Raw genomic sequence first — 15,127 nt, 5'->3', positions numbered from 1 at the left:
AATGTTTATAGGATGGTGGTAATGAACATAACAAGTAAATTGCAAGATCCTCATCATCTAAAACAACATCAATATTTTGAAGATCCATAACAATCGAAAAGAACTCATCTAAATGAGACTTAAGAGAATTACCTTCCTCAAGCCGAAGATCATAGAGTCTACTCTTGAGTAGTAGACGGTTGGTGACACTTTTAGCCATATAAAGAGCCTTCAACTTCGACCATAGATCATTGGCGGTTTCCTCCTTGACAACTTCCCTCAATACTTCATTCGAGAGGCAAAGTTGTATAGCCGACAAAGCCTTCAAATCGATCTCCTCCCACTTCTCTTCCGTAATGGTAGTGGGTTTCTTATCCTTCCCTTCAAGAGCCTTGTGCACACCATTTTGTATCAAATAGCTTTCATTTTCAATTGCCAAAGGCCAAAGTTAATTGACCTATCAAACTTCTCAATATCCAACTTCATTGTTGACATGAGTATTCAATACTCCCAAGAAATCAAACAAACAACCCAAACACAACCTTAGCTCTTGATACCAATTGTTATAAATGAAGGACCTTTTAGGCTTGAATGTTGATTTGTATGACAATTTGATGTTTGAATAATGAGAAGAAATAATTAAAGAAATTAAAACACACACAAATATTTAAGGTGGTTCACTCTTCAATGAGCTACATCCACCATGGGGGAGGGTTTGGAGCTTGTATTACTCTTCAATGGAGAAAGGATTACAAAGAGGAATTCTCAAAGGTGAAGAAGAGAGAATTCTTAGATCTAGGGTTTCAACCTCACTTGTGTTTCTCTCTCTTAATTCTGAAAATCTCATTACATTTGGTATTTATAGTGTTAGACATCAAACCAATCTAAGGGACAAGAAAAGGCCACGTCGATTGTACCGTGCGGAGAAGAAAACAGATTACCCGCAGAGTTTGGTCGAACCTTCAAAGAGTTTGGCCGAACCAAGGTCAGGTTCGGCCGAACTTACCAAAAAGTTCGGACGAACCTCCAAAAACATAGTTCCTGATTCTCTTCAGGTTCGGCCGAACATTCTAAGAGTTCGGCCGAACTTCCAGTAGGTTCGGCCGAACTTACCCAAAGTTAGGGCGAACCTCCAAAATCACAGCTATTGACTTCAGGTTCGGCCGAACCACCTAATAGTTCGTCCGAACTTCCAACAGGTTCGGCCGAACCTCCAGCAGGTTCGGCCGAACTTCCCCTGCTGCATGACAGCTTCTCGTAAAACAGTCATAACTCCCTCATTTCTCATCCAAAATGAGCTTATGACCTAGCGTTGGAAAGATATTGAGCCAAGCTTTCACCTCCAACTTGAATCAACTCAATCTAATGAGTAGACCATGAGATATGTCCATTTGAAGTCAGACCTTCCACTATAACACCCTAACATCCTTCAAGGAAGATTCGAGGCACACATAACATATCTGTTTCGTGTATATTTACTTAATGTTGTGAGAATATATATGATATATGGTGTATGTTGTCAAAATGTTAGTCTTCGTTCGGCTGCTTTGTTTACCCATGGATTTGTGGGACAGTCAAGAGATTAAAGACTGGTGTATCTGTTTCGTGTATATTTACTTAATGTTGTGAGAATAATCAAAAGTCCAATTAGAATGAAAACAAAATCATGAATTTCAATTTTTATTGAAGCTTTCTTGATCCTGACTGAAGTTTGTAGTTTTATTTTCAGAAATCTCATTAACATGCTATTTGTCTAATGATTCTATACTGATCTACTCTTCATCCTGTATTAGGATGTCACTGCTACAAAAGGAAATGAATTTGAGGATTATTTCTTGAAGCGTGAACTACTTACACTAGTAGAAAAAACCCCTGTTGCAGCCCCCTTGTTGCAGCGTACATGTATTAATACGCTTCAACAACCAGCCGGTCAACGCGGGTCAAACCCTTTAAAGGGTTGTTGCAGCGTACAATTTAATTGTTCCCTGCAATAAAAAATTTTGCAGGGGGCTTTTATTTGTTCGCTGCAATAGCCTCTATCCTGTTGCAGCGTACATCTCTTTGTTCGCTGCGACAGGTCAGTCTAAAATTAATTTGTTCCCTGTAACAGTCTCTAAAATTTACTCGCGTTCAAGGGACTTAATTTTATTTTTCATTTTCAAAATTTTCAATTCTTCCATTCTTCCCTCACCTCAGCTCTACCGGAAACACCACCCTTCTTCTTCTTCTTCGATCTTCCTCTCAGCTTTGTTCACCTTCCCATCTACATTGTTCATCTTCCTCTCTACTTTGTTCAACTTTGGGTTTTTTCTCTCTCCTCTGCTTCTCAGTCACTCTCCTCTACTCCTCTTATCTGGTGCGGTAGAAAAATATTTCGCAAGCAGACCTAACTTGCCGTAATTCAACCACGGAGACCTAGGTTGCCGGGATTTCACAAGCAAACCTAGCACGACGGCACCATTCCCTTCTCTTGCCGGGATTTTGATTTGTAATTAAGTTTAAGAAATTAGGGTTTGTGAAGAATTTCGGGATTTGGGAGTTCGGGCGTTTCGTATCGGCGGCAAAGCACTACTCGGAACCACTCCACAGCAGCAGCGGAGTGACGGACGACAGCCCGCGGTGGTGGTTGACGGAGCTTGCTAGGTCTGTTTTTTATTTTTGTATTTTCAATTAAAATTACTAATTAAATTGTATTTGAATTATTTTGTGCAATTATGTTTTATACTTTGTAAATATAAATTGAAGAATCGAGAGCCTTGTGCACTGCGATTGTAGGTTGGTTTGATTTAGTTAATTGGAGTTGGCAAGTTAACCAAAGTATCAGTTTAGTGGTCAGTTGGGAAATTAATGAATTAAGCAATGGATTACCTGGTCTGGCTTTATGGTATGCAGGCTTTAACTTAATAGACTGATGTCTGGTTGAATCATGAATCAATTTCGATTTAGTCATACTGATTATCCCTCTTTCTTGCCCTGTTTCTTATTTTAGGATGATTGGTGAATGGTGGTTCCTTCAATGTCAGAAATTAAAGCCATGGTTGCTGACATGCTAGACTTGCGTTTCGCGGATGATTCTTTTGATGTGGTTATTGAGAAAGGAACAATGGTAAGAACACCATTTCTAGTCTGGACTTCATTTTTTTCTTTCGAAAGTGCAATTTGGCTTTTAATCTGCTAAGTTTGAATAAACTTGTGATTCAAGGATGTATTGTTCGTGGACAGTGGTGATCCGTGGAACCCAAAACCTGAAACTGTAAGCAAGGTAACGACAATGCTTCAAGGCATCATCGGGTCTTGAAGCCAGATGGTATCTACATATCAATTTCTTTTGGGCAGGTAAATGCATTCGAAATTTTGTTTTCTGAGCTAGTGCATAAGTTTAAAAGGTTTGCCGTTTCTTCTCTTTACTGGTCCTTAACTTTCTGTTATATGTTGCAGCCACACTTCAGGCGTCCGTTATTTGAAGCTCCTAATTTTACATGGTCTATGAAATGGAGTACCTTTGGTGATGGATTCCATTATTTCTTCTACACTCTAAAGAAGGTTAGTTTAATTGCTTATGGTTGTATAAACACTACGTAGAAAGTATAAACTAGGTTAGATTTTAAGCCTGAGAACATGAACAACAATTACTAAAATAAAATCTTTATTGATTCCTATTATCTGCATTTTGAAATTGCTATTAAGTTGCAATTCGAAGTCGTACAAAACGACATTTTCGCTCCCAACTATGAACTAAAGAACCTAAGCACTCATTCTAAACTTACTAAATGTTTTATATGCTTAGTTTTAACTTTCTAGGACTCATTCCAATCCATTTATTCACATTTAAGGCTCATTGTGTCTTTATAGGTCATATTTAGGCTAAAATGACATTTTCGTTCCCAACGTTAACTAAAGAACCTAAGGACTCATTTTAAACTTATTATATGATTAATATGCTTAGTTTTAAGTTTCTAAGACTTATTATAATCTACTTATACATATTTAAAGCTTGTTTGATCGTTATAGGACATATTTAGGCTAAAATGACATTTTTGCTCCCAACTTTGAACAAAAGAACCTAAGGACTCATTTTAAATCTTTTACATGATTAATGTGCTTAGTTTTAAATTGCAACTTTTGATTGAAGTGCCCTCTATGTTAACCTACTTCTTAGAGACTTATAGACCACTATATTTCTCACACTATATTTTAGGGAAGTACCTTAATCTCCTCTTTCAGCCGCATCCAAGTAAATATTCCCAAGTTCAAATTGAGTTGGTCACCATAATTACATATGCCTTCGTATGATATTCATATTTGCTGCTTATCTTTATATACTGACAATACTTCAAACATTGTTACCCATCTAGGATGAGATATGAAACTCAAAAGTAACCACAAAAGTTCCCCTAAGTTAATTTTTTATTCTTCTTCTGCACCTGCTTAGAAGACTGCAGTATTGAAAAACGTTTTATTTGGCTGCATATGATAATGTATTCTCGTCTGAAAATTATGTATTATGCTTTCTGTTGATTGGATATTGGATGGAGCTTCATATATACTGGGTTTTAGGGAGAAAAACGTGATAGTACAAAAATAGTATCTAGCGGATGTAAAGTAGTTGTTGCCTGTTTTGCTGCCCTCTGCCATAAATTAAGACAATAATAATATCTTCATTTACTGTCTGGGTTTTTTCTGCAACTAATAAAATATTTCCATCTTCTGATTTTAGTCCATTGAGTGAGAGTGCTGGTACTGTTGGTGCTGGAGTAGTAGTGTCCGCTGAACATTCTGGACATATGCCAATGGCTGAGGTCTTCAAGCTTTCTGTTTCCAGCTTCAAAGTCCATAATTGGAGCCTTTTTAACCCTTAAGGATGTTATTCTTGGTAAATAGCAGTGGTGCACCCTAGTTTGGTAGACGATCGAGGTACTCTAATCATATATATCCCTCAATTAATTTGTTCAATGTAGAATTTCCCTACCAGAAAGTTAATACTTGAATTTGTCAATGATTTGCTTCACCTCTTGTATTACAAACTCCATGATAAAAACAAATAAATAGTGGTATGTCTGTTACAGATATTGTTTGTCAAGCATTAAGTGGAATCAAGATGGGTGATAAAACCCCTTACTGTTCGGCGTGCTAACCAGGGTACTTAACAACCAAAGCCAGGGCAAGAGAGTGTATATATGCATGCCCAACAACATATTGCATTGCAGGTTATATATATTGTCCATATTCTATTTGCCACTGTCGTGTTTGAGACCTTGCTAATATTTTTCGCACTTTATCTTCTGTACTCTGTAGTGCCACCAAAGAAGCTTATTTTACAGGTTCTAAGCTAGCTCATACAAGCACAAGCTAGTCATGATTGCACTTGATAGCAGCCTTAGGTTCCTAGCCAAGCTAAACATGTAATTAGCCAACACAGATTTCAAGCAACTTACTTATTTCTAACCTTTTACTTACTGATGTAATGTCTCTTATGTAGTCGTTCGTGCTGTTTTGGACGTATCCTTTCCCCAACTTTGATTCATCTTCCACTTGGTTAGTAGATCTGTTTTTTATTTCTACTTTTGCATGCATAATTCTGGTCGATTGCAGAATTCAAAGTTTGGTTCCCGTGTCCTTTGCTCTCCATCTTATTGTGAGTCGACACTCTATCTTAATACATCCATGTCTATCCCACTATGCTTTTACTACACACATCCCAACAACTGGTAAACAATCTATATGCCCACCTTAGTTCAAGAGGTATAATTTAAGAAAACTTGTGTTGACACCAGAAATATCAGTGCATTGTAGACAAGGTGATATGCATAAATCAGAATAGAATCATTTAATGCTCAGAAAGATGGGAAACTCTTCATTCCAATCTATTTAAGGCACATTTAAGGCAATTATAAGCATTGTATTCCTTTTCACTTTGTCCGTACTTCTCATAAGCGCTATTTATAGAAGAACAAAAAAGTGAAAAACAATATGTAGCTATTAAAGTGAAGTACATAACTGAAACATATGAGCTAATTAATCTTATACTTCAGGCCACCTAAGAACCTAAGGACTTTCGTTCCAATTTTAACCTAAATAACCCAGGGACTCATTTCAAACTTATTACATGAATAATATGCTTAGTTTTAAGTTTTCAATACTCGTTCCAATCTATTTATGCACATTTAAGGATCATTGGATCGTTATAGGTCATATTTAGGCTAAAATGACATTTCCGCTCCCAACTTTGAACTAACGAACTTAAGAACTCATTTCAAACTTACTACATGATTCATATTATTAGTTTTAACTTTTCAAGACTCAATCCAATCTATTTATGCACATTTGAGACTTGTTTGGCCATTATAGGTCATATTTAGGCTAAAATGACATTTTCGCTCACAACTTTGAACTAACGAACCTAAAAGCTCATTTCAAACTTACTACATGATTCATATGATTATTTTTAACTTTTCAAGACTCAATCCAGTCTATTTATGCACATTTGAGACTTGTTTGGCCGTTATTGGTCATATTTAGGCTAAAATGACATTTTCGCTCACAACTTTTAACTAACGAACTTTAGAACTCATTTCAAACTTATTACATGATTCATATGATAAGTTTTAAGGTTCCAAGACTCAATCCAATATATTTATGCACATTTGAGAGTTGTTTGGTCGTTATAGGTCATATTTAGGCTAAAATGAGACATTTTCGCTCCTAATTTTGAACTAAATAACCTAAGGACTCATTTCAAACTTATTACATGATTAATATGATTAGTTTTAAGTTTTCAATACTCCTTCCAATCTATCTATGCACATTTAAGGATCATTGGATCTTTATAGGTCATATTTAGGCTAAAATGACATTTTCGCTCCCAACTTTGAACTAACGAACTTAAGAACTCATTTCAAACTTATTATATGATTCATATGATTATTTTTAACTTTCCAAGACTCAATTCGATCTGTTTATGCACATTTGAGACTTGTTTTGTCGTTATAGGTCTTATTTAGGCTAAAATGAGACATTTTCGCTCCTAACTTTGAAATAAAGAACCTAAAGACTCATTTTAAACCCTTTACATGATTAATATGCTTATTTTAAGTTTCCAAGACTCTTTCCAATCTATTTATGCACATTTGAGACTTGTTTGGCCATTATAGGTCATATTTAGGCTAAAATGACATTTTCGCTCCCAACTTTAAACTAACGAACCTAAAAACTCATTTCAAACTTACTACATGATTCATAAGATTATTTTGAACTTTTCAAGACTCAATCCAATCTATTTATGCACATTTGAGACTTATTTGGCCGGTATAGTTCATATTTAGGCTAAAATGACATTTTCGTTCACAACTTTGAACTAACGAACTTAAGAACTCATTTCAAACTTATTACATGATTCATATGATTAGTTTGTCCGTTATAGGTCATATTTAGGCTAAAATGAGGCATTTTCACTCCGAACTATGAACTAAAGAACCTAAACACTCATTTTAAACCAATTACATGATTAATATGCTTAGTTTTAAGTTTCCAAGTCTCATTCCAATCTATTTACGCACATTTAAGGCTAAAATGATATTCTCGCTCCCAACTTTGAACTAACGAACCTAAGAACTCATTTCAAATTCATTACACGATTCATATGCTTAGTTTTAAGTTTTCAAAACGCATTCCAATCTATTTATGCATATTTAAGGCTTATTGGGTCGTTATAGGACATTATTTAATTTGCATTTAATTTAATCTTTTGTTTAATTGAAATTTCTGCTTTTGTGAAGGTCTATACTCCGAGGAATGCGCCTTATGCTAGTGAGGAAATTGATGTGGTTCGTGAGCAATGGGCTAAGTTTTTTACCAGCTAGGAAGTATTTATTATTTAATTTGTCTGAGCGCGCTTGATCGAGTTGGTTTAGATGTCATAGAACAATCTTTTATATTAAAATGTATGCGTACGTTGAAATTGGAACGTATATATATTTAAATGTATGTGGTACGTGCACTTTGATTTTGGAATATATACAAAACAACAGTTATTGTTTTTTATATTTGTTGTACAGGTTGCGATATTCTATCATTGTTTGTGACAGGTTTCTATATTTGGTGCAAGGCACTCTAGGTATCCCTAAACAAAACTAAAATTTTCCCGCCAAAAGTGCTTTGTTGCAGCGTACATATATATGTGTACGCTGCAACAAGGGTGTAAAATTTGGCAAAATTTCAGACTTGTTGCAGCGTACAAATAGATGTACCTTACAACAGGTGGGGTCTTTTGCAGCGTACATGAATTTGTACGCTGGAACAAGTCAAGATTTTGGCCAAATTTTTAATACTTGTTGCAGCGTACATGTATATGTACGCTGCAAAAAGTACTTTTTGCAGCGAACATTGTACGCTGCAACAAGTCTAGACTTGTTGCAGGCCCCCAGTTGCAGCATACGATGTACGCTGCAACAGGGGTCTAAAAGCCCGCTGCAATAAGGGTTTTTTCTACTAGTGTTATGGGAATATATGAGAAGGGATTTGAACGTCCTTCTCCAATCCAGGAGGAAAGTATACCAATTGCTTTAACAGGAAGTGAAATTCTTGCAAGAGCTAAAAATGGAACTAGTAAAACAGCTGCATTTTGCGTCCCTGTGCTGGAAAAAATTGACCAAGACAACAATGTAATTTAAGGTGATTATCTGATACGTTAGTTATTCAAGCAATTTAAGCACCACTGCCTCAGCTTCACAATCTATTTATAATAGCTTGTCTAGTAGCTCGATTGGTGTCCTAGTTGTTCACTTCAGCATACTTGTTCCTACTAGAGAGTTAGACCTTCAAACATCACAAGTATGTAAAGAACTTGACAAGCATTTAAAGGTCTAGGTCATGGTAACGACAGGAGGGACTAGTTTGAAGGATGATATAATGCGTTTGTACCAACTAGTGCATTTGCTAGTCGGCACACCAGAAAGAATACTAGATCTTGCAAAAAAGGGGTATATGTGTTCTGAAGGACTGCTCCATGCTTGTTATGGACGAGGTACATGCAGCTTGATCTGAATTCTCCCACAGTCCCACTTCTTCTATTCTACAAGTTCTTTCCTTTTGTGTGAAATTTATCTAGTTTGACAAGCTCCTGACTATTGGCTTCCTTGCTGAATGCGTGCCCTGTCCGGCTGCCCCTAACTTGTCATCATCCTGAAGTCGCTTTCTCGTCATCTTACTTCTATAGAAATTTATCTTAACCATAACATGCTAATACTTAGTAAAGTTTATAGTCTATGAAGCGCAGAAATGTTGTGGAAATTGGCATTTCCACTGATGTTTCCAGAATTTTTATTAGACAATAAACTCTAAACGTGTTCAATACTTTATAAAAATGCCAGGGTGGCATATAATTTGTTTTTAGGTCTTGGAATGTCAATGAGGTTTGGGGATTCTTTGAGACAGACGTGCAGATCGTGCACTTTTCCCCCCATTTTTCAGACACATCATAACAAAACCCCCTCTTAATTAGTAGTTTTACCCACCTGAGAAATTCCTCAGGCTCGTGAAGCCGTTATCCTTGTCCTCTTGCTTACTCTGTCTATCTCTGCTATTCTGTTTTCTCTCGATCAGTAGCTCTGACAGGGCTTTCCACAGAAAATCTCTTCTAGCATCAATTTAATTTGAGTTGTCTGCTAGAAGGTTATGCCTGGAAGCTTTCTCTCTCTATTATTTTCTTTGTCATCTGTGATCTGTCTTTTCTTTAGTCTGAGAAATGCCAGGGAAGAGGGGGTGGGGAGAGTAGTAGTTGTCTGGTAAAAGGTGAGGGTTGGAAATTTTGGTCATCTCTTTCTTTTTTGTATATCTTTTGCTGTTTTTAAGAAAAAATAATCGCGACTTGATCCCTTAGAAAATTAATTAAAGTAAATTAAACACACACCGGTAAGAGGAAAGGGTTGGGTTACCGGTGTTTAATTTTCTTTAACTACTTTGTCTGTTTACCTTCTCTAATCTCTTCCTTAAAATGTGTACCAAAAGGGATGCGTTGCGGTTATAAAAAAAACAGACGAAGTATTAAAGTTTTCTTATCCTTCATGGAAAGGTTAGAGTTGGTCTCTGGCTTTCTGTCCCCTGAAAAAAGGGAGTGCCGCTATATAAGTGTTTCATCTCGCAGCTACAGGTTATATTTTCTTCCATAAAAATAAAATTTACTACATATTTTCTTGAAAAGAATAATTCAATATATTTTAATTTCCGTTTCTCTCTCTCTCTCCCCCTCACTCTCCCCCCCTCTCTTTTACAAATTGCTTTAATAACTACATTGCTCCTGATTGATCTTAAACAACTTCACTTAAAAGCTCTTTGAAGTTGAGTGTCAAAAGCTGTGGCTATTTTGATTAGTGTGGATGTATCTGATGCTCAATACCTCTTTTATCTTCAGGCTGACAAACTTTTGTCCCCCGAATTCAAACCTTCTTTGGAGCAGTTGATTAGTTTTCTTCCTGGAAACAGGCAGATATTGATGTTTTCAACTACTTTTCCTGTAACTGTCAAAGATTTCGAAGATAGATATTTGCAAAAGCCTTACGTCATCAACCTTGTGGATGAACTTACTCTCGAAGGTATTAAGTAGTTTAATTCTTTTGTTGAAGAAAGACAGAAGCTCCACTGCCTGAACACACTTTTCACAAAGGTAGGTTTGCAGTCATCTTTTGTGTTGTATGTTTTCACCGTTTTTGCATATATCTGATGGCTTTCTGACATTGTTATGGGGTTGGTTTTCCAGCTGCAAATAAACAAATCCATTATTTTTTGCAATTCTGTGAATCGAGTGGAATTGTTAGCCAAGAAAATTACAAAGCTTGGTTATTCTTGCTTTTACATCCATTCGAAGATGCTCCAGGACCATCGAAACAGAGTATTTCATGATTTCCGCAATGGTGCCTGCAGGAATCTTGTTTGCACAGGTAATAATATCATGTGATCCTTCTTTTATAAGCAAGCTTGACATTTGGTGTACTTGTTGGATGACCTTTGGAGTTCCTCGTTTTGCATATCCTCTGCTCCACTGGTCATGTGTTAGTGGTTTTGATCTTTTAACCCTGGTCTTCTTTTATAATCTTTTTCCAAAATCTAATTGTGCTTCAAATCCTTAAGTTCTTTTGTTAGTCTTCATTTTTACTTCTTGGCTGCATTAATAATACATTTAATTGGTTGTCATACTACTGTGATTTGGTAGTGTGATTTTATCAAGTCAAACGGACTTATTGAGGCAGCTCAACTTTGTTCCTCTTTGCCTGATTCAAGACCTAGGGTAGGGATTGTCGTTTAATGGTTTGGGCCTTCTGGCTGTTTGAAGCCTTTCTTAGGTGGTTAACAAGTTCTATATTTTAACAGTTCTTAAATCTCTAGAGTGATAAATTAATTTCCTGATTCCCTGTATCAAAAAGTTCAGCAGTGAAACACAGCAGTAAGACATGCATTAACACAAGCTAATCAGCAGTGGACGTATATTAAAAGAGACGTAGCATGCTCTTTTATTTGTTCATATATATGTTGGAAACATACCTTTTTATGGCTTAAGGGTCAAATTTACCTTCTTTGGCCGTTGACCTTGACTCAACCTTGCTGGTTGTTACCTTTAATCTGTTGACATTCTTCTCTTGTTCCTTTGAGTATAACTTGTGCTAAAAGTCAACAGTTCCCTTGAATTGTACGAACATTTCTTTATGACATTTAAGTACTCAGTATGTTACATCTGAATATCATATATACCCAGGGAAACGCCCTATGCATTTGATATTTTCATAGTTACACTGTTGGGAATTTGAACCAGAGAAAACCCCAGTGGCATTCGAGAAGGGTGGTTGTGGGATTACCATCATACTATCCCTGATTCCCTATGCTATATATGCACTTTTTGATAAGGCTTCGTATATTAAACCTGCAACTCCTGATGCAAATTTGTCTGAACTCGGTCTCCACCAGCTAGTCTTTCATTAAGTGGAAAAAATTGAGGTATGTGATCTTAATGACTGTATATATGCCACACAGTTGCTATTCTAACGTCAATCAAATTCTGGTGTATAAGATATGTTATTCCTAGTTTTTCTTCTTGGCTATTGCAATAATAAACCTTTCCAGTTACCTTATTTACAACCAATTAATTTCCTTCTAAAGCCTAACCAGTTACTATGGACCTTATATGCAATATCTTTCTCATCACAAGCCCTAATAAACCTCTCCAGCTCCACTATGTGTGTTGCTTGCGTTGTATGTTCTGCTAGTGTCTAAATCCCGAATTGTGGCCTCTTGCTCGACTTTCTCTATTGGTTTTTATGGGAATGATGAGTATCATGATGAGACTGTAATATAGCTTAGTGATTTCGAGATTCGTTCTCCTAGTCGAAGGGCACACTAGAAGTCTTCAGAAGAAAGGATAATTTTAACATACATTCAGTTTTTTGACATCGTTTTTCTGCATCGACACGTACCAATGTCCCTAAACCTGGTATGAGCTTGCTTCCTTCTCTCAAAACCTGGTGGTTCATCAATGTCCCTAAACCTTTCAAAGCCTGGTGGTTCTGTTGGATCATCCTCTGAGTTCCTGGCCCTGGTAGTCATATCTTTCTCAACACTTTTCATCTCCGACCTGTAGTCTCTCTCAATTTGTTCCAGGATGGTTTTCGCATTCCAATTTTTGTTGTTGACGGTGATATCATTTCTCATACACCATATTGCCCAAAGAGTAGCTATAAAGTAGGTAGTTTCGTTATCGTCTCTCTCTTGGTTTTTCCTAAGCATCCGAAGCCAATTCCATATCCAGTTTGCTATAGGGATGGTGTTTTGGTTCTCAGTTCTCCGCCCAAATCTTCCAAACACTTCTTACTGAGTACTGCCCGTTTCTTTCCTTGCTCCACGTTATCACGTCCTTTATACCTTGATTCATAGGCTGGATACTGAGGATTTTAACAGTGGTATTTGCAGTGAACGTATTAGACACAGTGGCCATGTCCCATTCATTATTGTTCTTTCTTGAGATTGGTTGCTGGTGATCCAGTCAGGTCTCTTTCCTAAAACCCAGGGCTTATTGCAAGTAGCAGTGCAACCATCCCCTATTATCCAGTGACTTCCTTCCTTAATGAGCTGTAATCCCCACTTAATTCCTCTCCATCCCCAAGTACTTTGTCCCTTCTTCTCCCAGTTTTTGGTGAACAGAGTGTCCCATTGTAGTTTGTATTTTGAAGAGAAAACTTTCGAAAAAAGAGAGTCCGTGTCATTCAATATCCTCCATCCTTGTTTGGCAAGGAGAGCTTTGTTGAACTTTTTTGGGTCTTTGATGCCTAGACCTCCCTCACTTTTAGATCTCGTAAATACTTCCCAAGTTCTCCAGTGAATCCCATTCTCTTATTTTGCTCCAAGCCACCAGAACCTCGCTATAATTGACCGTAGTTTATCAAGGATATGAGAAGGACACTTGAAAGCAGATAGAACAAGTCTCATCACTTACTGGTTCTGTTGCTTGCTGCTTCATGTTCTTTGTTAATTAAATACTATTTCTGCTTGCTATCATGTTCATTTCTTACTCTTATATTTTAACTTGTCTTGTAGTATTTTGCCAAAACTCCCACGTATTCTCAAACTACGATTGACGAGCTAAGGGAGAGGTAGATTTCATATGTTACCGAATATCCCCAACCAAATAACGGTGAAGATGAAGATGATGATGACGATGATCTAGTGTGACTTAAGCTAGCTCATCAAAGGAGATGGTTGTTGCTGTTCCTGCTGCAGACGCTGATGTTGCTGCAGTCTGTTCCTGCTGCAGACGCTGCTGTTGCTGCAGTCTGTTCCTGCTCGTGCTGTTGCTGTTGAGTTCTTGCTGTTGCTGTTGAGTTTTTTTTTTTTTTTTTCACAGTGATATTGGATTTTTTTTACAGTGATTTTTTTTATTTTATCAATGAATAATAGGATTTTGTTATTGAATGAACGATATTATTTTATTATTGAATGAAATGATTTTTGGAAAGATCGTGTCGATATCATTTTTATTTTATCGTTTTAGATTTGGTTTACATACTGAAATCGTAATATCCTATTTTTAAATAAAAAATATTAATAAAAAATGCGTGGGCTGTTTTTAAATAATATTAAAAAAAAGGGTAGAATATAGAACGGTTGTGTAAGGAAACTGTTAGGTTATGATACATATGACAATTCATAAATCATGCGGAAAAACCATAAACCCAGGAAAACATATTATTTACACATAATCATTTAGCATAGATTAGATGCATACTCTTTGTTGCGTGCCTTCCCTAGCTGCGCCCGAACCGAACAAGAACAAGTCTTTAGGACTCCAAGTGTCGTCCCTCCGTAGATAGTCCACAGCACGTCCGGATCCGCCTTAAGATTGACCAACTAGAATCGCCCTTAAGGTACTATTATTTTCGGCACTTTATAGGCAAATGTGTGACTGAATTTTTCTCTCAAAAACTCACTTTGAATACTTTGAAACTTGTGTTATAAATTGTGAGCCCTAGCCTCATATTTATAGCGGTATGGAAAGGGAATCGAAATCCTATTCAGATACAAATTAATTAAACCTAGAATCCTACAAGAACTCTAATTTAATTAATTTATCAAATAGAATTAGGAATTTAATCATTAACCGAACTCTGCATGTTTTAGGAAACGTGCACGAACACAAACACTTGCACACACACGCACGGCAGCCACGATGGGCCCCCATGCGTGCGCGCGAGCAGCAGCTCACGCAGCGCCCGCGCGCGCTGCGCGCTGCGCGTGCTGTGCGCGCTGTGCGCGCTGCGCAGCCTGCTGGGCCTGGCCTTGCGCTGGGCCTGGCGTGGCTGTTTGTGCGGCGCGCTTGGCTTGCTGGGCGATGGCCTGGCTTCGTGCTGGGCCTCGTCCGGCAGGCCTCGTCCGATGCTTATTCGTACGATGCGCTTCCGATTAAATTTTCCGATTCCGGAATTCATTTCCGATACGAACAATATTTAATATTTCCGATTCCGGAATTAATTTCCGTTTCGAACAAATATTTGATATTTCCGTTTCCGGAATTATTTTCCGATTCCGGTAATATTTCCGATTCTGACAATATTTCCGTTTCCGGCAATATTTCCGATTCTGGCAATATTTCCATTTCCGATAATATTTT

At 37.2% G+C, this 15,127-nt stretch overlaps 1 pseudogene; it reads left to right on the top strand.

Annotated features, from left to right (window-relative positions):
- The first annotated feature begins 548 nt into the window (after nucleotides 1–548).
- Nucleotides 549–13,931, top strand: LOC110790644 (DEAD-box ATP-dependent RNA helicase 6-like; annotated as a pseudogene).
- Nucleotides 13,932–15,127: the final 1,196 nt, after the last annotated feature.

This window comes from Spinacia oleracea, chromosome 4 (genome assembly GCF_020520425.1).
Source record: "Spinacia oleracea cultivar Varoflay chromosome 4, BTI_SOV_V1, whole genome shotgun sequence".
NCBI lineage: Eukaryota > Viridiplantae > Streptophyta > Magnoliopsida > Caryophyllales > Amaranthaceae > Spinacia > Spinacia oleracea.
The sequence above is the reverse complement of the archived record's forward strand: the minus strand, read 5'-3'. Positions and strand labels throughout refer to the sequence as shown.